Raw genomic sequence first — 22830 nt, forward strand, 5'->3', positions numbered from 1 at the left:
CCCAAAGTATAAGCAACAAAATAAAAGTATATAAATTGAACTTCATTAAAATAAAAGCTTGTTCATCAAAGGACAATATCAAGGAAGTGAAAAGACAACCTACAAAATCTTTGCAAAGTATGTATCAGGTGAGTTTGATTTTCAGAATATATAAAGAGCTCCCACAACTCAACAACAAGAGGAAAATCCATTTTTAAAATGAGTAAAGCACTTGAATAGAAATTTCTCCAAAGGAGAGATATAAACAGCCAATAAGAAAAGAAAAAATTTTTAATAAAAAAAATGGCAAATAAGAACATGAAAATATGCCTCACCATTAGTCTTAGGGAAAAGCAAATCAAAACCACAATGAGACACCACTACAAAGCTAATAAAATGGCTATAAACAACAACAATAAATACAGAAAATAACAAGTGTTAGTGAGGATTTAGAGAAATCAGGAGCCTGGAGTTTTGCTAGTGGGATGGTGCAGCCACTGCGCAAAACAGTTTGGCAGTTCCTCAAAAAGCTAAATGTAGAATTATTATGTGTGTGTCAGTCACTCAGTCATGTCTGACTCTGCAACCCCATGGACAGGCTCCTCTGTCCAGGGGATTCTCTAGCCAAGAATACTGGAGTGGGTAGCCATTCCTTTCTCCAGGGGATCTTCCCAAACCAAGGATTGAACCTGGGTCTCTTGCACTGCAGGCAAATTCTTTACCATCTGAGCCATCAGGGAAGCCCAAATTACTATATGACCCAGAAATTTCATTCCTAGGTACATACCCAAAGGAACTCAAAATAGAGACTCAGATAGTTGCAGCATTATTCACAATAGCTAAAAAGCAGAAACAACCCAAGTGTCCATCAACAAATGAATAGATTAAACAAAATATGGTACATATATATACAGTGGAACATTGTTCAGTCGTGAAAAGGAATTAAATTCTTCTATATGCTGCAACGCAGACGAACATTCAAATAGCCAGTCACAAAAGGACAAACATACTATCATCCATTTATATAAAATAGCTAGAATAGATAAATTCATAGAGACAGAAAATAATTAGAGTTTACCAAGGGCAGAATGAAGGGTGGAATAGGAGTTATTGCTTAATGAGTACAGAGTTTCTGTCTGGAGTGGTGAAAAAGTTTTGACAATAGATATGATGACATTTGTACAACATTGTGAATGTGGTTAACATCACTGGATTATACCCGTAAAATAGTTAAAATGGCAAATTTTTCTATTTTACTCAAAAAAAAAAGGACAAGGATAAAGTGTCATTATTTAATTTCTCACGTGAAACTAAAGTGAACACAGAGAACCTAACCAAAGAGGAAAACTCAGATTTCTTTCAACCTTGAACTCAATAGTTATAAATGCATGTGGGCTTTGTAACTGCTTCTACTTGGCTGAGACATGGGGCCACAGGGCACAGAGAACACCAAATAAACTCCAGGAGAGAAGGACCGAAATGCTGCTTGCTTTCCACAGAGGGGCTGGAATCTGGTACACACAAATGGAGTGAGACCCAGTAAATGTTTGTTGAGCACCTCTTATGTGCTGCACACACAATAAACAGTGAGTAACCTGCCTGGAGCCCTGGCCTGTGCTCAATCACCAGGATGTCTTTCTTCTGGTTTGTTTCAGGCCTCAAATGAAAGGACTGCATAGACAGAAACGCATTACGCAGGAGAGATGGTGTTGTTATCATTACTGTTACCACTAGGGATTTATTGGGTCTTCTTGGAGGATACAAGCCTAGCCAGCCTCTGACTCAAGGCCAACAGAAAGACATTGGGTGCTCCTGAGTGTGGGGAGGAGAGGTTCTGAGGAGAACAGCAGTCAGCATGTGCAAAATTCTGGAGGCTCAAGTGTCTACCCCACAGTAGACTGGGCGTGCTACTCCCCAGGAAAAGGCTGACATTTCCCCCTCCAGGCAGGCTGGCTAACGCCCCAACACACAGTAGGGTCTTTCTTCACTCACACCTTTGCTTACGGCTCTCCTTTCCCTGACTAGTCAATCCTTCCCAACTTTCAGGGACTAGCTCGTGGGAAACAGGCTTGCTATTAGAAAAAGTTGAGATGCAGATCAGTCTGGGTTCTGCGCCAAAGTTATCAGCTGGGCGGCTTGGCCTTTGCCATATATATATAGATAGAATCAGTCACTCACAGACTTAGAGAACGAACTTATACTTGTCAGGAGGTGGTGGGAGCGGGGAGGATGGAGGCAAGGGATAATTAGGGAATTGGGGATGGACATGTACACACTGCTATATTTAAAATGGATAACCAACAGGGATCTACTGTAGAGCACATGGAACTCTGCTCATCGTTTTGTGGCAGCCTGGATGGGGGGGAGTTTGGAGGAGAGTGGCTACATGTATATGTATGGCTGAGTGCCTTTGCCGTGCACCTGAAACTACTACCACATTGTTAATCAGCTATACTCCAGTACAAAATAAAGAGTTTAAACACTGGGAAAAAATAAATAAACAAAACATCAAGGCAGTCACACCTGCATCCCAAGCCTGCTCCAAGATCATACATATCAGGGGTTTGGTACCCCACCCCCCTCATCCATCAAGTCTCCGGGTCCTGCAGCCCTCTGCGTCTCCTTCCTCTGAGACGCTCTTTTCTGGGTCTCTTGTTCGGTAAGGAATCCTCTCTGTCCTGGAACGTCTCTTCTGATGATCCACCTTCGTGTATTGCTATGTAACTCCTCCAAAATAATTTAATTTTCCCTGTTTTCACGCTTCTCTCTCCACTCAAACTGTAATCTCCTTCACGTAGAGGCCAAAGCTCATCATCTTTGCTTTCCTCCCTGGTGGCTGGCGCACGGTGGGTGCTAAACAAATTGAAAATGGATTTGAGCCAAATGGAGGGGCCACAGGCAACAGAGGAAAACCTCACAGGAAATAGAGCATGTTCAGCTCCGAGTAACAGCCCATTGGTCTTCTCTCCTCTGCATGAGTCCATCCCCTGCCCAGACCGGCCCTTCAAGAATACTCCGTTCTTCGAGGGAGTGCAATCTGCTGATGCCCCCGGCTCATCAAAGTCAATGTTAGAGTGGAAATCCAGGAAAAGAGTTGATCTGAAGACAATCACCTCTTTTTGTGACTTTTAGAATGCCTTGGTAATCACGTTTATCTCCTTTGTTTCATTTTGGACATTGAAATAAGCAATGTAGGGACTTCCCCAGTGGTCCAGTGGTTAAGACTCTGTGCTCCCAATGCCAGGGGCCTGGGTTCGATCCCAGATCAGAAAACTAGATCCCACATGCTGCAGTGAAGATCTATGTGCCATGCGCTTAGTCGTGTCCGACTCTTTGTGACCCTATGGACTGTGTCCCGCCAGGCTCTTCTGTCCATGGGATTCTTCAGGCAAGAATACTGGAGTGGGGTGGCATGCCCTCCTCCAGGGGATCTTCCCAGCCCAAGGACTGAACTCACATCTCCTGTGTCTCCTGCATTGCAGGCAGATTCTTTACCTGCTGAGTCATCGAGGAAGTCCCCAGTGCAGCCAAATAAATAAGTAATAAATGTTTTTTAAAGGTCAAGGTAAAAAAAATCATAAAAAAAAAGAGTTCCTGTCTCATGAGCATAGTTCATCCTCCATCAGAGAGAGGTGGCAGGGGGTAGCTAGCCATGAATTTAAGGTCGGTCTCCAATAATTCACAAAGCAGGGGACCCATGGTCAGAAAACACACTTGTCACCTGCTGCAGCCATCATGCCCTGAGTCCCTTGACTGGATGACTCCCAGCCCATTTAAGAACCCTCTGTGCATGGAGCTGGGGTGCCTAGGCTAGGCTCTCTGAGAGAAAGGAAGTGGTGATTTCTCCCATCCTGTAGCCAACACTGGGAATAAATGCAACAGCAAGGATGACCTAGCCTGTGACGGAACACCTATCATGTGCCTGGAGTTATATACGCATCAGGCCATCTGAGTCCCCACCCAACACCATCGTGGAGCTATTACAGTCCCTGTGTTTACAAAAGAGGACCCTGAGACGCAGGTTTAGATGATAGTCAAGCTGATAGTCCGCAGCAGATGTGGGATTTGAACTCTGGAGAAGGAAATGTCAAGCCACTCCAGTATTCTTGCTTGGAGAATCCTATGCACTCTAGCCTGCCAGGCTCCTCTGTCCATGGGGTTGCAAGAGTTGGACATGACTTAGTGTCTAAACCACTGTCTCTAGCCAAAAGCTTTTATCTTTCAGTTAGGCCCTCCAGGGTCTTCTGTTATTGCTGAGAGATTCAGAAGCCAGATGGAGGGAGCAAGGGGACAGCTTTTAGTGGCTGCATGAGTCTGTCTGAACTGACTCACAGGGTGACCAGCCACTCCAGCACCCGGGACCCAGGGCGCCGCCTGAAGTTGGGGTTTTCAGCGCTAAAGCACTAAACCAGCATGGTCCGCAGCAAACTGAGATGGTTGGCCCCTGGTGACCCAGGCTTTCCTGTGCTCTGTGGCTCCAAAACAAAACAAACGCGTTTTCAGAATGCAAACAACTGCTGAAGGATAACGTTGATGGCTCCCACTCTGAGTAGGAGGACAGCTTGAGGCCTGCCCCCAGCAATTCCAGCCTAAGACCAAGAGTGGCTAGTCTGGGTGGAGCTGGGGCTTGAGGGGGCGGGCAGAAGAGCAGAGTGCTCAATACCGGAAGCTGACTGGACCCAGGTCTTGAGAAACAAATTCTCATCATCATTGGGAGATTATTTGCCCACTTCACACACAGAACAGCCACAACCTCATAGACCATTTAGAGCAGCGGTCTCCAACCTTTTTGGCACCAGGGATCAGTTTCATGGAAAACAATTTTTCCGCGAACCAGGAGTCGGAGGGCGTGGTTTCAGGATGGTTTAAGCTCATTGCATTTATGGTGCACTTTCTTTCTATTATGATTATATCAGCTCCACCTCAGATCACCAGGCATTAGATCCCAGAGGTTGGGGACTCCTGATTTAGAGGATCTTCTCAGAAGTTCCCCAAATGTTTAAGAATCCTGAATCCTGAGGGTCTTGCCCTCAGCTCTGCCTAGATCAAAGAATCGAGTCAGACAAGGGTCAGGGGAAGAGGGTTCCAGGCAGAGAGAACAGCCAGTGTAAAACCCCCAAGGGAGGAACACGCCTGACCCCTCTGGGTTCCTCAAGGAAATCTGCGTGGGGAAGGTCTGGCTGGCTGGAGCAGTAACAAAGGAAGACGGAGAGAAGATCGGGACTGGGGAGGTGGGGATTCAGCCACTGTGAGGGCGTTGGCTTTTATTCAACGATGAATCCAAATCATTAAGGCTTTGACATAAATGAATTTGACACCATTCACTTATGTGATGAATTTGCTCATTTTTCACTTCTACCTCTCTCCTCTCCACCAAGGACCTGCAATCTATTTATGATTTTTATTATTATTACTTTCATTTCTGTTTTTCTCTCTCCGGGCCTATAGCCAGCGTTTTTAAATTTTTTATTTCTTTATTTATTATTTCTGGCTGCGCGAGGTGTTGGTTGCTACACTCGGCCTTTTCTCTAGCTGCGGCGAGCAGGGACTACACTCTAGTTGTGGTGTGCCGGCCTCTCAGGGCGGCGGCTCCTCTCGTTGTGGAGCACGGGCTCTGGGCACACAGGCTTCAGTAGCTGTGGTGGGTGTGCTTAACTGCCCCTGGGCATGTGGAATCTTCCGAGACCAGGGATCGAACTCGTATCCCCTGCATTGGCAGGCGGATTCTTCACTGCTGGACCAGCAGGGAAGTCCCTTTAGCCAGGCTTTAGCCTGGTCTCCGCTTTAGAATCACAGCTTCGGTCTTCCCGCCTCATCCAAATGTGCTGCCTGGTCCAGATCAGACTCCTTGCGCACGCTTCCAAGCTCTTCCAAGTTGTCCCTCCTGACATGGTTCTCCGCCCTGGCCCCCTGGCCATCCATTAATCCCTTCCTCTCTCCCCAGGGCCGTCACACCTACTGTTTCCCCCACGCCACACCCTGGAATACTCTTTAGCCCACCAGGCTCCTCTGTCCATGGGATTTTCCAGGCAAGAATACAGGAGTGGGTTTCCATGCCCTCCTCCAGGGGAACTTCCGGCCGAGGGATTAAACCCTACTCTTTGCTTCCATCTTTATTCACTCATGTCCTCCTCCCTCTTCAGATCTCAGCTCAAACTTCTCTTCCTTGAAGACTCTTCCCCGCTCTCTCTAAATAAAATCTCCTGTTTAAATGCTCTCATAGTTCCACATTTTTCCCTTCAAAGCTCCTATTATATGTGTTGTTTCGAATTTATTTGTATGATTTTTTTTTTTTTTAATTAATGCTTCTCCTCTCCATCCAACTGAAAACTATTATCAGGCTAGAGGCTACATCTGTTTTTGCTCCTTTCTAGCCCTTGGACTGCAAGCAGATCAAACCAGTCAGTCCTAAAGGAAATCAACCCTGAATATTCACTGGAAGGACTGATGCTAAAGCTGAAGCGCCAATACTTTAGCCACTTGATGTGAAGAGCTGAGTCACTAGAAAAGACCCTGATGCTGGGAAAGATTGAGGGCAAAAAGAGAAGGGAGCGGCAGAGGATAAGATGGTTGGATGGCATCGCCGACTCAATGGACATGAATCTGAGCAAATTCCGGGAGATAGTGAAGGACAGGGGAGCCTGGTGCACTGCAGTCCGTGGGGTCACAAATTGTTGGACACGAACTAGCAACTCAACAACAACAACAAAGCCCAGGCATGGAGACAACGCCTGGCACACACCCGAGATTCCTAGTAAGTGCTTAAAGAATAACCAAATGAGTGCCCCAGGCCTCCTGTGTATTGGCACCCCGGGGGGCACAAGGCTGGACCAACTCAAGGCTCTTTGGAGGCCCTGTGGGTGTGGTCAGAGCCCTGAGCCAAGTGGCGAGGGGGCAGGGCTGAGAGGGGAAAGGATTCAAGCCCACAGAGCCCCCTTATCATAACAGGCACTTTGCCCAGGTAATCTCATTTCTATTTCATTTCTATTTCTATTTCACCACTTGAGTCGAGAATTGCCATCCCATCTTACAGCTGAGCAAACTGAAGCTCAGGAAGTAAGTTCCTCTAGATCGTACTGTAAGCAAGTTTGGAGTCAGACTTAGACTGTCTAATTCCCAAATCTGTGCTCTTTCTGCTCTGCCCCAACTGTCCTGGCCTGGGCAGTTTCTAACCTAGCTCTGCTACTAGTTTCCTGTGAGACCTTAGGCAAATTACTGTCCTCTCTGAGCCTCATTTCTCCATATATAAAATACAGAGGCTGAAATAGGTGTCTCTATGTCCTTTCCAGTTCTGAGACTTTAAAATGCTATGTTTCTAAATTTATAAATTCACACAATGGGTGCTAAAGCACCTAGTTCAAGGGCAAGCACAGAGCAGACTCTTTGGAAGTGTTCATTTCCCCCCTCCTATCCTCCCAATTCCCTGTTTCAAAGAATCTCTGCTCTGCAGCCCTCCCAAGGCCACTTATGCTGTCCTGATTATTGCGGGAGCCCCAGAACACTGCACCTGGCCTTTGGGGAAGACTCGTCAGCTCTGACATCCATGTCTCCAGCCTGCGGTCCTCGGACAGCCATTCCAGCTGGGCTCCCCAGAGAGGCCCACACCTCCCTGCACCCACTCCTTCCTGATTCCTGAAGGGGAACTTTGTGTCCAGCACTGTGGGGAGAGAGAAGGACATGCAGGAAAGGAACCCACACATCTTAAGTACCCAGTACCAGGGACTAGGGGCTTCCCTAGTAAAGAATCCGCTTGCAGTACAGGAGACGCAGGAGATTTGAGTTCGATCCCTGGGTTGGGAAGATCCCCTGGAGCAGGGCATGGCAACCCACTCCAGCATTCTTGTCTGGAAAATCCCATGGACAGAGGAGCCTGGCGGGCTATGGTCCACAGGGTCTCAAAGAGTTGGACACAACTGAAGCAACTAAGCAAGCAACCAGGGACTAGACCAGGCACATCGAACCTCTGGAAAGAGTCTTTGTTCTCCCCATTTCACAAAAGGGAAGAAACTCAGACTCAGAGGTGTAGGAAATTGCCCAAGATCACACATCCAGCCTGTGGCATTTGTGGGGCCTTACCTCTCCAACCCCAAGGCAGATACACTTTGCCAGCCCTGGGGGATGCTGAAGCCTCGGGCAAAGGTCCATTCTGTACCACCAGCTATTCCCTTGCAAGCATCCTTTTTTTTTTTTTTAACATCTGTTTAACTTTGCATTTATAGCCCTAGTGACTTAAACCCATCAGTCTCTCTCTGGCTACCCACTCCTGCCTCTCCATTACTCCCTCCAAAGGACCAGAGTACAAAATATTCATTTATTGTTCCCAGTGTTTCCAACTTCACCAAGGAAACAACTCAAGAGGTTGACTTCATCCCATCTAGGGGGAAGGGCCAGATCTGTGATGAATACAGTCCTCCCAGTGGTACCAAGAAAGAAGGCTGAGCCTTTGCTCCCCAGCTCACAGCTGCTGCCCTTGAGGGCTTTCCAGAAATCAGACTCAGGTGAGACATGAACATGAACATCACCAGGCAACATCACCAGGCACCCCCGGATACGAGCAGGGCCCCAGCTGGGGAAGAATGGGCAAGGGAGGCCTACATCGCTTAAAGGCTCCCCTGGAGGCTGTGCCCTGGAGGAGCGTGGAAGGATGGGTCGGGGGAGGGGTTCTGTGGGAACAGCATCAGCTCTGCTCTGTGAAGCCACATGGACAGGTAACTCAGGTGAGAGCAAAATCCCTAGCAGGCTGTTTCCGGCGCCCACTGGCTTTCTCTCACCTTGTTCTGCCCTTGCCTGGGATGGGAAAGGAGCCCCCCGGGATGGAGGGGTTGGCCAACTCTCTCTCTTCAGGAAGGGCCTCAAGTGACCATGAGGTCAGGCAAAGCCAGCCCAAGGTGACTGGAATCCTCACCGGCTCCCCTCAAACCTCAGCCTGAACCTCACGTCCCCAGGATGCCCTCCAGACCCCCAGAGGAGCACACATCCCGCAGATGTGCTCATCACTTTCTGGACTTCTCCTCCATGCCTCTTAGCATGGTTTCACTCATTACCCACGGAACTCAAATGCCCATCTTCCCCGGAGACTGTGAGCTCCACGGGCAGGGCGCCTGTCTGCCTGGTTCACGGTCTCCCCAGCACCTTCGCCAGGTCTGACATGTACAAGGTGCTCAGTAAAAATCTGTAGAATGAATGTTACCTACAGGGAGGAGCCTGTGGCCTGGTGCAGACTGACGGGACCCAGCAGGGGCCAACCCTCCCCATACCAGGCCCGAGATGGCCCCTCACTGGACCGAACGGGAAAACGGAAGTGGCGACAGCCACTGGCCCATAGTAGGCATGCAATGCTGATTTGCTGACTCTCTGCGGGAATCTAGAAAACCACCCATTCACGCCCCAGCTGTGGGGCCATTGTGAACGGCCGCCCCGCCAGCTTGCAGTCATTTAAACAAGGTTGTCATCGCTCTCTGAGTGAGCATGCGGGGTGTGTGTGTAGTATGTGTGTGTGTGCGTGTATATGTGCTCAACCCTAAACTATAAAGGAACATAGTCTGTGCCAACCGATTTTCTCCCCCATGTGTTACGTGCGCAGCACAGTGCAGGCACTTTTGTTTATGTTTATGTAATGTGCACAGCACATCCTCATCTGCTGGCTCAGGTGGTCCTGGCCAGGAGGCGTTATCACCACCATTTTACTGAGGCGGATGCTGGGGCGAGCTTTTAAGGCCACGCGCTAAGCATCCAGCTGAGTCTCAGCTCAAACCCAGGGCTCTGGCTCATGAGGCACTGGTCTGCCTCAGCCGTGCTCCTTGTCACATCACAATCTCATCACCTGTGACCGACCCGGTCACAGCCCTGTATCTTCCACTGAGCCCTCTATGAGCTGGAGCACGGGGTCTGGGCTGGGAGGGAGAAGGAGGAAGAAGTTAGCAAGCCATCCATAGCAACTTTCCCCCAAACACGCGTCTCCCTAGAGCAGGCAGCAAGCTGGGCTGGAAGGACCACTGATCCAGAGGGACACCGAACCAGATGGGTGACCTTGGGCAAGTTCTCCTACTTATGCTGAGCCTCACTTTCTTTCCTGGGTCTGTGATGATGGCCAGATAAAATAAAGAGTGAGTGCTCCCAGCAAGTAGCGAAAGGGTCTCCACTCTCCTGCGAACTTGCGCAGCTGCTCAGAAACCACAGGGCTCAGAAGAGCCCTTTCCTTCCCGTGGTCGGCATGCTCACTATGGCAGCCGGTCTCCTCCCTCCTGGTGGAATCCAGCCCCACTGTGGACAGGCGGCACCTGGACTCTGTGCAGAAAGAAAGTGGGGGATGGTCCCCTAACCCCCTGCCGGCAGCTAACTGCACCACCCAGAGCACAGCCCGCGAGCGCAGAGCTCTCTCCATCTTCTCTCCCTTCCAAAGCCAGTGGAAACAACTGTGAAGAGTATTCCAGGAGACCAGACATCCAGCTTGGAAAGGGCTTTTCCCAACAATCTGGGTGTCCGCAGGAGGTAGCACCCGCCCATCACGTTGCTGCTAACTGGATGCCTTCCTTCGGCCTCCAGGGAAGGCTGGGGAGTGCCACCTAGCTCTCTGGGTGTCCTCCGGTCATACTAACGAGTGAGGAGCCCCCGGGGGACTGCTGCCCCACTGTGCGTCTAGCCAGCTCCTTCCAGAGAGGGCTAGAAGGAGACGGGGCCACGAGACATGCTCCCATCAAGGCAACAGTGTGAAACCACCACTTCTGCTCAGGCCACAGGAGAGCAGCGGACTTGAGCTCCCTAACTGCTGGTCTCTTCTGCTTGATGAATATCCCCCTGGTCCTCCTGGATCCTGGAGGACTCAGGAAGGACCCCTCGGTGGGAGCTCACCAGCCCCAGCACCCAAATAAGTGAAACCCGGCTGCCCTTAAATCTCCTTCTCCCCACCCCGCTTGCTTAGTCAGAGCCAGGCAGTCCCACCAGCACTGGGCCGAATGTCCCCTGGAGCCCACCACCTCCTCCGGACCCAGGGCTCCTGGGCGTCTGGAGCACACACTCCAGCATGGACAGCCCCCAGTCACAGAATAGCAGATCCAGAAGGGGCCTCGGAGACAATCTTATCTAACCTCCTCCTCGTATAAGATGAGGACGCTAAGATCCAGAGGAGCTAAGAGATGTGTCGAAGGTCAAACATGCGAGGCCCTGAGTACCACACAGCACATTGCCAGGCTTTCATTAAACAGGAGGCTCATTGACGGATTTAAGGACCGCCAGGGAGAGTTATGACCAACCTAGATAGCATATTAAAAAGCAGAGACATTACTTTGCCAACAAAGGTTTGTCTAGCCAAGGCTATGGTTTTTCCAGTGGTCATGTATGGATGTGAGAATTGGACTGTGAAGAAAGCTGAGCGCCAAAAAATTGATGCTTTGAACTGTGGTGTTGGAAAAGACTCTTGAGAGTCCCTTGGACTGCAAGGAGATCCAACCAGTCCATCCTAAAGGAGATCAGTCCTGGGTGTTCATTGGAAGGACTGATGCTGAGGCTGAAACTCCAATACTTTGGCCACCTCATGTGAAGAGTTGACTCTTTGGAAAAGACCCTGATGCTGGGAGGGATTAGGGGCAGGAGGAGAAGGGGACACCAGAGGATGAGATGGCTGGATGGCATCACCGACTCGATGGACATGAGTTGAGTAAACTCCGGGAGTTGGTGATGGACAGGGAGGCCTGGCGTGCTGCGATTCATGGGTTTGCAAAGAGTCAGACACGACTGAGCGACTGAACTGAACTGAGGGAGGGCTCTGGACTGAGAATGAGCTCCTGTCACCACGAGGCCCTGGGTGCTGGGCACACACGTGGAATCTCTCTGGGCTGCTTCTCTCAGCCCCTGACCTGGAGTTGAACTCACAACCCACACAGAGCAGGGCCTCACCTGAGAAAGGGTGGGGACAGCGCTGCACCCCCGGCTCAGCACAGGCCTGGGGATAGAGACTACTCAGAGACAAGGGACCGCGGAGTGAGGACCACATGAGGGACCTCTGGGGGTGGGCTCACTCCCCCTGCTCCATCTAGACTCCCTGAAAAACCCTGGACTTGGCCTAGACAGAGGCCCTGCCACTTACAGCCTCAGGGTCCCCGGTGTCTGTCTGGACGGAGAGCCAGAGGACCACAGGTGTAGCCCCAGGACATCGCATCAGCCCGCTCACTCTGAGCCACCTCCCAGCCCGGGCGGCCGATGGAGGCAGGGTGACGGCATTGCAGCTCTGCCACCCACCGCCACTGCCCCCACCCCGCCTCCCTGCCCGAAATCCGCCTCCTCCTCTCCGTGCGGGGCACCCCAGCCCTCCTGAAGGCCTTGTGGAAGTGAAGAAACGGCAGCCCAGAGAGACTCGAGGTGTGCAGCCAGGGCCTCCTGGTGACAGAAGCTCGTTCTCAGTCCCGAGCGCTCCCCGACGGTCCTGAAATCCGTCAACCCAGATAGTCTGGGATTTCATAACAGCCGGGAGGTCCCTGCAGCATTTGCCAAACAAAGGTTTGGGTAACGGGGAGCTGGGTTCAGGTGGCTCCTGTGAAGAGACTCTCAGGAGAAGACGAGTTGGAGCTCAGGGCATAGAGGCTCTCAGAGCTCAGTGGGCACTTGCTTTGTCTCCGGAAGGCTAAAGAAAGAGCCCTCATCATCATAGGTGGACACAGGCCACCCTAATTACCGTGCATCCCCCTGGACAGACGGAGGCATCTGCCATCCCTTCCTGGGCCTGTCGCTTCAGCCCCTCTCTGAGTCCTGGTTCCTCTCCCTTGTAAAGCGAGACAGCGTTACAAAGCTGAGAGGCTCAAACGAGAGGGTGCATGAGAAAATTCTTTAATTGGGGGGGAAAAAACTAATATTTACCGTGAACGCTTACAGATACTTTCTTCTAGAAGAGTCACAACACTCCTCTTGTTGTGTTAGTCACTCAATCCTGTCTGACTCTTCTCTACCCCAAGGACTGCAGCCCTCCAGGCTCCTCTGTCCATGGGATTTCCCAGGCAAGTGGGTTGCTATTTCTTCCTTCAGAGGATCTTTCCAACCCAGGACCAAACCCATGTCTCTTGTGTCTCCTGCACTGGCAGGGGGTTCTTTACCACTGTGCCACCTGGGAAGCCCGCCCCTACTGCTAGACTTGCCCATTCACCCTGGGAAGGCCACTGATCAAGTCAAAGCCAACTCCCCATTGTCTTGGGAGACCCTACGGCAGAAGGACACCCCAGGGCCAAGCACTCACACTCTGAGCCTTGGCCGCTATGCGTCATGATACTTGCTGGTTTGGTGTTTCAACAGTGGTTCCAATGACCATCTCTGTGCGAATCAAGTCAATGGAAGGAAAACACAGAATCACAGAACTTTGGGCTGAACGGGGCTCTGAGAGCAAGTTCCAGCTCCTGGTTAGACGGCCAAAGAAACTGACATCCAAAGGTCAGTCACATGTTGTAGGTCAACAGCAAGCCGGTGGCCAGTCTGGACCAGAATCTTTGTTCTCCACATCCCAGCTGCTCTGGTATCAGCAGCTTCATGGCCCCCGAGAGGGCCGGGCGTGAGCCTAGCCTCTGCTCTCCTGGCTTAGGGATGGTAGGTAAGAGAGTCGCATCACAGCCAGGAGTGAAATTAGCTGGTTGGCCCCCTGCACTAAATCATAAGCCTAAGTTCTATGAATTGAAAGATCAAGGCGTGAAAGCAGCTTATTCCCCAACACGGAGGCCTGGGAGGCTCTCCTGAGGCAGTGGTGGCCCCTTCTGGCCCCCTGGCTGTGGTCAGAGGAGGCTGGACTTTATAACCTAGTACAGGCTGCCCCCCCACCACCGCCAGCCATCACCAGGACAGTACTGGAGCACCTTGACCTGGACAGTCTCACGTTTTGCCCCTCCAACTCCAGACCAGCTGACAGCTCACCTCCACTCAGCCCCCATCCCTTGGCAGCCTCCCATCCTCCTCTTGCCTCTGTTGTTAACAATTGATTTCTACCTTTTTTTTTTTCCTTTTCACGTCAGGGCATGCGCACACATCTCTCAGCCCTTTGTGGGTCAACTTTGTCCTTCCTGAAACTGCACAGTCCCCGGGGACACGCTCTGTGTCCCCATTTCTACCACAGCCCCTGCTGAAGTCTGTGTGCAGACGGGAGCACACAGCTGTTTGTTCAGCACTTGTTGCTGCACCAGGGACCTGTGGGAGGCCCATGCCACGTCCTGGGGAAGGAAAGGCAAGGGAAAGGGGAGGCTGGATAAGCCACAAGCTGGACAGAAAACCCAACTGAGCCCGTCCTGGGGGGCAGACACTGTGCTCACACTTTACAGACCCTCTCTCCACAGTTCTATGAGCTATGTCCTTCTATTTCTCTCTTTACAGGTGGGGAAACTGAATCAGAGATGTCAAGGAACTTGTCTGTGCGTGCATGCTAAGTCGCTTCAGTTGTGTCCGACTTTTTGCAATTCTATGAACTATAGCTCTCCAGGCTCCTCTATCCATGGGGTTCTCCAGGAAAGAATACTGGAGAGGGTTGCCATGCCTTCCACCAGGGGATCTTCCCAACCCAGGGATCCAACCCTCTTATGTCTCCTACATTACCCGGCAGGTTCTTTACCGCTAGTGCCACCTGCGAAGCCCATAGCAACTTGTCTAAATTCACCTGATTAGTAACTAGTAGAGTTAGACTTTTGATGTGGTTTTTTTCTGATGCTAACCTGTACTCTGAACTTGTTGCAGCAAACTACTCAAGGGCAGTGACCTGATGGTTACATGTGTTCGTTCCATTTGTTTTTGCTGCTGCGTCCTCAGTGCTGAGGACCATGCCAGGCGCAGAGGAGACACTCCATGTATTTGCTGAAAGAAGGGACAAAGGATTGAACGGACCCCCTGCTGCCCATCCTGATCAGGACAGAGTGAGGGCTTCTTATGCCCCATTATTGGTTACTCTATTTCCAGGAAGCCTGCACAACTGCTTGTTCCTCTCTCCACCCAGAAAAATACCCAATAAACTGAAGTGAAAGTTACGTTCCATTCTTTGGGACCCCATGGATTGTAGCCCGCCAGCCAGCCTCCTCTGTTCATGGAATTCTCCAGGCAAGAATACTGGAGTGGGTTGCCATGCCCTCCTCCAGGGGATCTTCCCGATCCAGGGATCGAACCCAGGTCTCCTGCATTGCAGGCGGATTCTTTACCTTCTGAGTCAGGAAAGCCTGTACATACTAAGGATCCTGCAAAGGCCACGTGGCAGATGGCTGGGTTAACTAGGCTTGGGATGGGGCAGTGGGAGGCGGTGGGGGGCGGGTAGGAGCATAAGCTGAACACAAAAGACTGGATGATGTGAGGAAGTTAAAGGGTTCTCAGCGCCCTGTGACCTGTTGACTCAGGGCCACTCTCTGGCCCCTTTGGGTAGGGTCTCCTCCCTGTCCTCAAGCTCCCTCTTCCCCCCACCAGGCACCCCCTGCCTGGCCTGAGCTGTACTGAAACTGGCCACGTTCCTACTGAGCGGAGAAAGTAACAGTTACGCCACCCTCCCCAGCCCCATCCAAACCCTCTGGAGTCTGCCCTGGGCCCGAGGGCTAGCGGCTTTTCTCCACATTCCAGCCAAAAATAATACGAGAGCGGAGCTGTTTGGTAGAGAACTTAATCTAATCTTCATTGCTTCAGTTTTAAAATATCCTGCCTGGTTTAGGGTTTCTTATTACACACTAGGATGTGTTTTTAGTGAGATAGGTCTTAGCAGAACCGTTCTTCTTGTAATTAGAAACCCAGGCGGGCAGGGCTGGGGGGGTGAGACATCCAAGCCAAACAGCAGATCTCTCTCAAGACAACACTCTGGCAGCAAGCTCTTCCCCAGCTGCCTGGGGGCTGGTTCTTCCTCCCTCCTGGGGGATCTGGACCGAGGAAAAGTCGAGCTCTGGTAGGAGTGCCTTCCATCTCCCTCCACCCTCATTCTGTGTATCCCAACTCTTCCCCCATCAGACTGGAAACTAAGATGCTGCCTGTGACTGCTGGAGAAGGATGTGTGGAGGAAAGAATTACCCCAAGAAGTCTCCCCCCACCCCCGGATGAGGGAGAATTAAAGGCAAAGCATTCCACTGCAGCCTGTCTCCAGTATCACTGGCTAGCTTTGAAAAATCAGGCGCCGGAACGGAAGGAGGTTCCAAGTGCATATGCACTTTTGTATAAGGGCCGGGTGTAACTTCTCAGGCTTTCTGGCCCAGAATCTGCTTTGATCTGCCAGCGTGGAGGCTGCTAAGCGAGGTTCAAGCTGCAGTTAGCTCCAGACCAGCGCCCACCCCGCTCCCCACCCCCACTCCCCCCACCCCCAACCCCAGCCCGACCAGATGTCACACACCAGCCCAGGCTCTGGCCTCTTCTTCTCAATGACATAAAGAAAAGAGGCAACATTTCTGATCAGTCAGATCCTGTGTTCATCTGATGGGTGAAAGCTACTCCAGGTGGCACTGTTGGGAATAAGTACAATGGTTCCCCCAGCTCACGGTTAATTGCCTTTCCGGGAAAAGTCCAGGTGGATTTTGGAATCACAGCAGGGATTTCAAATTCTAGGATATAAGAAAGGCAGGAGTTCAGTCCCTTCACCCAAGTCTAAGAACTCCTGAGAGTTGTGGGGACGGGCTCTGAGGCCCAGTAGGGCAAGAAACCACAGTGAAGAAAGCAACTTTACCTCTCAGAAGTCTCCTCCCTCCAATTTCCTTTATTATTTAGAGTGCGGGATTAGGCAGCAGTCTTTCTCAGGGCCTAATGAGGAATTCGTGTGAGACATTCCATTTTGCAGATGAAGAAACCAAGATCTGGAAGCTTAGCTAGCTGACCCACTTTAGTCATGAAGTCAGACAGTCACAGGGTATAAAACTGCCAGGTCCCTAAACCTCAGCCTAAACGCCACTTGTCACGCTGACCTGTCAGCCTCCATCATCTCCTTCCTCCCTTTCCCACCAGGTATTATTGGTGCTGTTCAGTTGCTCAGTTGTGTCCAACTCTTTTGCAACCCCATGGACTGTAGCCCACCAGGCTCCTCTGTCCATGGAATTTTCCAGGCAAGAATACTGAAGTGGGTTGCCATTTCCTCTTCCAGGGGATCTTCCAGACCCAGGGATCAAACCCCCGTCTCCTGCATTGGCAGGCAGGTTCTTTTCCACTAAGCCACCAGGGAAGTCCCACCAGGTATTAGATTTAATTAAATTAGCAGATCCTCATCGCAACAAGCCTGGCCATGCAGCCTGGATGGAGCCCAGCCAGTGCAGCTCCTCCTCCAAAATTCAGCTTCTCAGCCTGATTCAATCTTCAATAAGTCACGGATCTCATCTGAAGTGTCATACAAAGCATGGTGTGTTGGCTAGAATCAAGGCTAATGGTGGCTCGTGATGATTTCATTCCCCACGTAACTTCCTCCGTGGCATCATTTTCATCCTCTCCCTACACTGATCTGCATTTTGTTTGATCCAGACACTCTGCTTCACATGCCGGCACCTCGGGCAATTGCATCACACATTTATATATATCTTACAGCATCGCTGTCCTGGTGCCGCACGGCACAGGAAAAAGAAAAACTTATAACTGCATTTCTCACCTTCCTTGAACTAATTTAGAAAATGTGCTCCAAATTAAATAAATCGGGAACAAAAAGTTTGAAATTGGAGATAGAATTTCAGAAGAGGAGGGAGGAGGCTAAATAAATAGCAAGGAAATCTTGCAACATGTTGGAAGCCTGTAAATTTTATAGGTTGTTTCTTTAATAAAAACAAATTCAATTGCTAACAACACAGTATTATTAAGCCGCTAACATTTAAAAATCTAATTTGGTCTGCTCTGCTGCTGTTTCTGTTGCATTCACCCAGGGTAAGGAAGTCAGGTTGATGGGTTTGGTTTGGTTTCTAAACCAGGCTAATAGAGAGCCCTTTAAAACTCAGCTCTTTTGCTTTCTAGGCATGCCTTGGTCCCTAATGAGTTACAGCCCCAGGTTGAAGATGGACATAGCAGAAAGAAATTTAACACACACTCTGGTACACCCATAAACATCAAGGCCAAGGAAGAGGAGGTATGTTTCCAGTTAAGCTAGAACTCCATGAATTCAGGATTCTCCACTCACAAGACAGTAATTCTCCTTATTTCATCACTAACTTACTTCAAATGTGTTTATACAATTTATTGCTACCGAACTTCCAGGCAACTGGTGTAGAGTTAATGAAACCCAGCTTGGAGAAGCTTTGGGCTTTGAACAACTAACCACAGTTTAAATGGTTATGACATGCGGTCAAAGCCGCAGGCCAGCCCCACTGCAGTTTCTGTGTTAGGACCTAGTCAAAAACCTTGTCATCTCACCTTTTGTGCCAAATAGATTGAGAAAAGGAAAAAAGCCCTGGAAAACAGCCTTCCATGTGTCTTCTCAAGGTTCCCAGCCTTTCTCCCTGACATTTTAACACATCTATCTCCCTGAATGCCAAGCAAAGCCCCTCCCCCAGTCCCGAGTAAATATTTTAGTTGCAGTTTGAATGGGCAGCCAGTTGAAATCCTGAAATCCAGTTTGAGTTTAATTGAACCGGGTCAGGCCTACATAAAGCAATGGGGAGAGGGGGGTGTCAGGGGGAGGAACCCCACCACATTTGAAGTCAGACTCAGTGCAAGTCCAAAAGGCAAGACAGGAATGTACAGATGGCGCTGGACTGGAAAAGAAGTGAACTCCTCTTTCAGAATGACTTGGACATTGATTTTTATTAATCCTCATTGTCATACGGTGTCCTCCCCCCAAGCTCCGTCCATGTGAAAACTCCAGGAGGCTCCCTCTTTCTAAACAGGCCCATTTTGGAAGAGTAAAGGGGAGGTGCTGGACTTGCCAGGGCCGCACAATAAAAGCCCTTTTTGAAAGCAGCACTTTCATTAACTTAAAGCAATCTATGGACTTAAAAGCAGAGAGCTGTAAACTCGCAGAAAGGATCATAAAACAGCCAGTCTCAAGTTGGGTACACTTCAGTGCAATTTGCACGAGGCATTTTACTGTGAGCGGTGGCCGGGCCCATCTCCCTCCGGTAACCCCCTGCCCCTTATTCTGAACAGCATCCCTTTCTCTCGGCTTTCATGCTTTTCGCGCTCACAAAGGGGGAGGCGGTGACCGCCGAGTCTCCGTGGGGTCACGGCTCCCTCCCGCCCTCGGGCTCTCCGCGGGAGAGAGCGCGCCTGAATTCCAAGCCTGCAAAACAACAGCCTCGGAGCTCCGCCGCAGGGCGGCCGCCGCGCCCCGGGGCCGCCGCGGCCACTCGTGGGTCGCGCGCCTTCTGCGTCCCGGAAGCGCCTTCCGGCTGCCCCGGCGAGGGGCGCGGTGTGTGCAGAGTGCTGGGACAGTGGGTTTGAAATAGCAAAGGAGAAATTTCAAATCTTCCTCCTGTTCACTCCCCAACTCTGCTTCTCTAGTGGCCCAAGGGGTAATCTCCGTTCCTAGTCGGGACTTCTCTTCCCCCTCCCCGGCACCCCCCACCCCCACCCCGCCAAGCTAGGCCAGAGCCAAACGGGGTGCAGCTTGAGTGGGCGATCAGAGACAGGAGACCCTCCCTACCTTCCCCCCACAAAGGTCCTAAAGCCTCGGGAAGGCCAGAAGGCAGGGCAGCGGGCGGGCTAGGGACCAGGACTTTGCGTAATAGAGCTTGTGTTTGGACACCATCATTTTCTCAAATTTGGGGAGGAGGAGATAGTCTAAATCTGCTTCAAATGCGAAGCTTTCGGTTTCCACTAGTTGGAAAACATTTCAACACGCTGGAGGAGTCCTGGGGCAAAGGGGTAAGGGCAAAGGACCCCAAGATCCGCTCCCGCCCCCCCCCCCCCCTTTCTCATGCGGATCGTCACACGGGCGGCCCGGCGTGTGGGCTTCCGGGCGAGGCCGGGGGGAAGTGCAGACAGAACCTGCGGGTCAACAGCTGGCGGCTCCGGTCCGGGCGCTTGAGTTCGAGCCCGCCCTGCCCTCCGCCGCAGCCCGGACTCCCCGGGCCTGGAGCGAGGCCTCCCTGCTAGCGCCCCCCGCGCAGGCCGCGGCCCCTGCGGGCCACCGCACCCACCCCGCCGCGCTGCACCCGCAGACTCCCAAGTGGCTTCCGGAGCCCGCCGAGCCGCCAAGGTCTCTATCCATCCCTGGCCCTGCGAGGCTACCCTGTCGCTTCGCCCAGAACACTCCTTCGAATTGTCCGCTTCCCGGAATCTTTCTCCAAGGACCCGGACCTGCGCGCCTCAAGTCCTCTCCTCCAGATCCTCTTTCGGGGATAAGCGGCAGGAATTTGGGGCTCGCCGGCCATGGCTCCCATCAGCTACTTTCATCGCCTACCTAATCGTTTCTCAACCCAATGAGCGTGGGGACTCCCGGGCGCGACCCTCCCCAAATTCCAATAGTTTCAACTCCCCACTCCCCCCCGCCAAAAAAAAGCCGTGAACCCGTCGCTAAATCCTAAAAGACGCCACCAGTTCCTCCGATTCCAGTCTCAGATGTAAGCCCAGGCCCTTAACTCCAGCCTTCCGGCTCCCTGCTTTGACCAGGGTGCAGATTCGATCGGCCACCCTTCGAGCCGGCTTCTGAAGGCAGCCTGGATCCTAAAAACCCGAGCTCTAGCCTGGCCCCGAAGCCCAGCCCTAATTCAGGGCTGATGCACAAACACCACCCACCCCTCGCCCTACTCCCAGTCCTAGACCCTGGTCTCCCCACCAAGCCGGAACCTCGGGTTCTCCCCTGAGAGCCCCCGGAAAAGGCGGCCCGCGTGGCTCGTTTCTTCCTCTGGGTCTGGAGTCGGAAGAGCCCCGCACGCCTCACCCGAAAGAAACGCAAACTTTCCGCGGCAGACTTGGGACCCTGCCCCATCCCCCTTGGCTCTCTCTCTTTGAGCGCTTTCCGGACCCCCCCCCCCCCTTACGAACTCGTGCCCTAGTTCTTGAGTCAGGAGGGCTCCCTATTCCCGAACCTCGCCGAGGGCCCCTACGCCTCCCCACACCTCGCCAAAGACTCCCAACAATCCTTGGAAAGCTAGTAACGCTACAAATTACGGCTCCTCCAGCGTTAGGGTCTCCGAGCCTGGCCCCTGCGATCCGGGCTTCCCTGATCCACAGCTCGTGCTCCGCTGTCCCCACGGATCCGCCTGCAAACCCTCACTCGTCCCGGCTCCCCAGGCCGGGCAGGACGCGGCCGCGGCTCCCAGACTCCAGTCACCCGGGCCGAGTCTGGGGCTGCTCCGGCTTCCAGCCGCTCGAAGGCAGCTCCAAGCTGCTGGCGCCAAGCAAGAGCCGGCCCGAAGCCGGGAGAAAGAAAGCGAACCTGGAGCCGGCCCGCTGATCTCAGCCTCGCCCGCGGAGCGCCCAGCCCGGAGCTGCCGGCACCCGGGCTCCGCCGGCCCGCGCGCGAGTCCCTGCTCGGGTCCCCGGCGCACCCGGCGCGCAGCTCCCCGCCCGCCCGCTACGGTGTCTTGGGCCCTTGGCGATCCGAGTCCGCAGCCCCGCTCCTCGCACCCGTGGACAATGCACGCCCCGCCACGGGCCCGAGCGGGGCGAGGCGGCGGGGCGGCGGGGCTGCGCGCTGGCCGGGCCCAGGCGCGGACGGGCCGCCTCCTTCCCGGGCCTCAACGCCGGTCGCGCTGCTTCGCTCCGCGCTCTCCCGGCGCTTCCCCAGCTCCTCTGCACGCTCCCGCCGTCCCTCGCTGCTCCCTGCCTCCCTCCTCCCTGCTGCCTCCCTCTCTCTCCTCCCTGCCTCCCTCTCTCCCTCTCTCCTCCTTGCCCTGTCGCAATGAATAATACTCTGGCTTGGGGACTGGAATAAAACACACGCGCTCTGAGGCAGCCGCCCGCAGCAGCAGCACCCGCCGCCGCCGCGCCGCCGCCGCCTGCAAAAGCGTCTCTGACATGGAAATGAATGACAGCTTACCTGATGCCAATCTTCATCAGACTGACACCGGCGTGACAACACAGCCTATACTTCCCAGCACTGCTCGGGACGTCAGCGGCACAGGGACCCGCCCCCCGGAGCCCCCCCCCCCTCCACACACCTCCCCTCTCCCCACTCCCCCTTTCTCCCCACCCCCCCATCACCCCCACCCACTCCCGGCTCAGGCCGCTTCCAAGTCGGAGCAGCCGCCGGAGTGTCTCCCTCTGCTGGAGGCTTTTCTAAGACGCCTAAGCCGGCTCCGGCTGCTGGGGAGAAAACCTCAGAGTGAGAGGTGGCCTCCGACGGAAGAACGCAGCCGACCCGCTCCCCACCTCCCCCCTACCCCGGGCCAGGAACTCGGGAACACTACCCCCGACCCAGGCCAAGTACCCCTCGGCAGACAACCGAGGCGGTGCTTCCAGACATCTTGAGTTTAGTGGGGTGGAGATGCGGGGAAATTTTCTTCTGTGGGACCCTGAGAGCACTCCCCAGAAATTATGAAACTTAAAACTGGCAAGAAATCCTTCCCCCTACCCCCTCTCCTCTCCCACCTCCACCCCATTCCTGCCTGGATGGCCTCATTTTTATGATTGCATTTGAATAATTCTCATTACCCTGGCCCCAGAAAAGGTGCTCAGATGACACTCTGGTTAGTTATTCCTGTTCTCAAGAGCTCCTTCTGCTCTGGGCTTCCTGGGGCGGTTGGTTCTTCCAGGGGAAGACTGTTAACCGGGTGGGGCAGAGGGAGAGATAAAAAGGTGTGGGGGCTTTGTCAGTAAATCACCCCTTTGCAAATGCCAGGCAGGCCTGTTTTAAGCCTCTTCCTATTTTCATTCTAAAAAGTGGCGGAGTTCTGGGGATTGGTGGGGTGGTGGAAAAGGAAAGGCCAGTTGGACTGTTGCAGCCTGGGACTGCTGGGGGGGCTTTCTCTGCTTCTGGAAGGAAATTCACCAGGAGGAGGACCAACACTAGCATGT

General features: G+C 52.6%; 1 protein-coding gene across 2 annotated transcripts in view; it reads right to left on the reverse strand.

The window, feature by feature from the left end:
- PKNOX2 (PBX/knotted 1 homeobox 2) overlaps positions 1 to 21997 on the reverse strand; it is a 289880-nt gene extending 267883 nt beyond the window's left edge. For both annotated transcript variants that reach the window (XM_043873891.1, XM_043873881.1), the window contains exon 1: positions 21854 to 21997. The gene's annotated coding sequence lies outside the window, so the exon portion shown is untranslated. The remainder of the gene's footprint in view (positions 1 to 21853) is intronic.
- Between the last annotated feature and the right edge of the window lie 833 nt (positions 21998 to 22830).

Source organism: Cervus elaphus, chromosome 2, assembly GCF_910594005.1.
Source record: "Cervus elaphus chromosome 2, mCerEla1.1, whole genome shotgun sequence".
Taxonomy (NCBI): domain Eukaryota; kingdom Metazoa; phylum Chordata; class Mammalia; order Artiodactyla; family Cervidae; genus Cervus; species Cervus elaphus.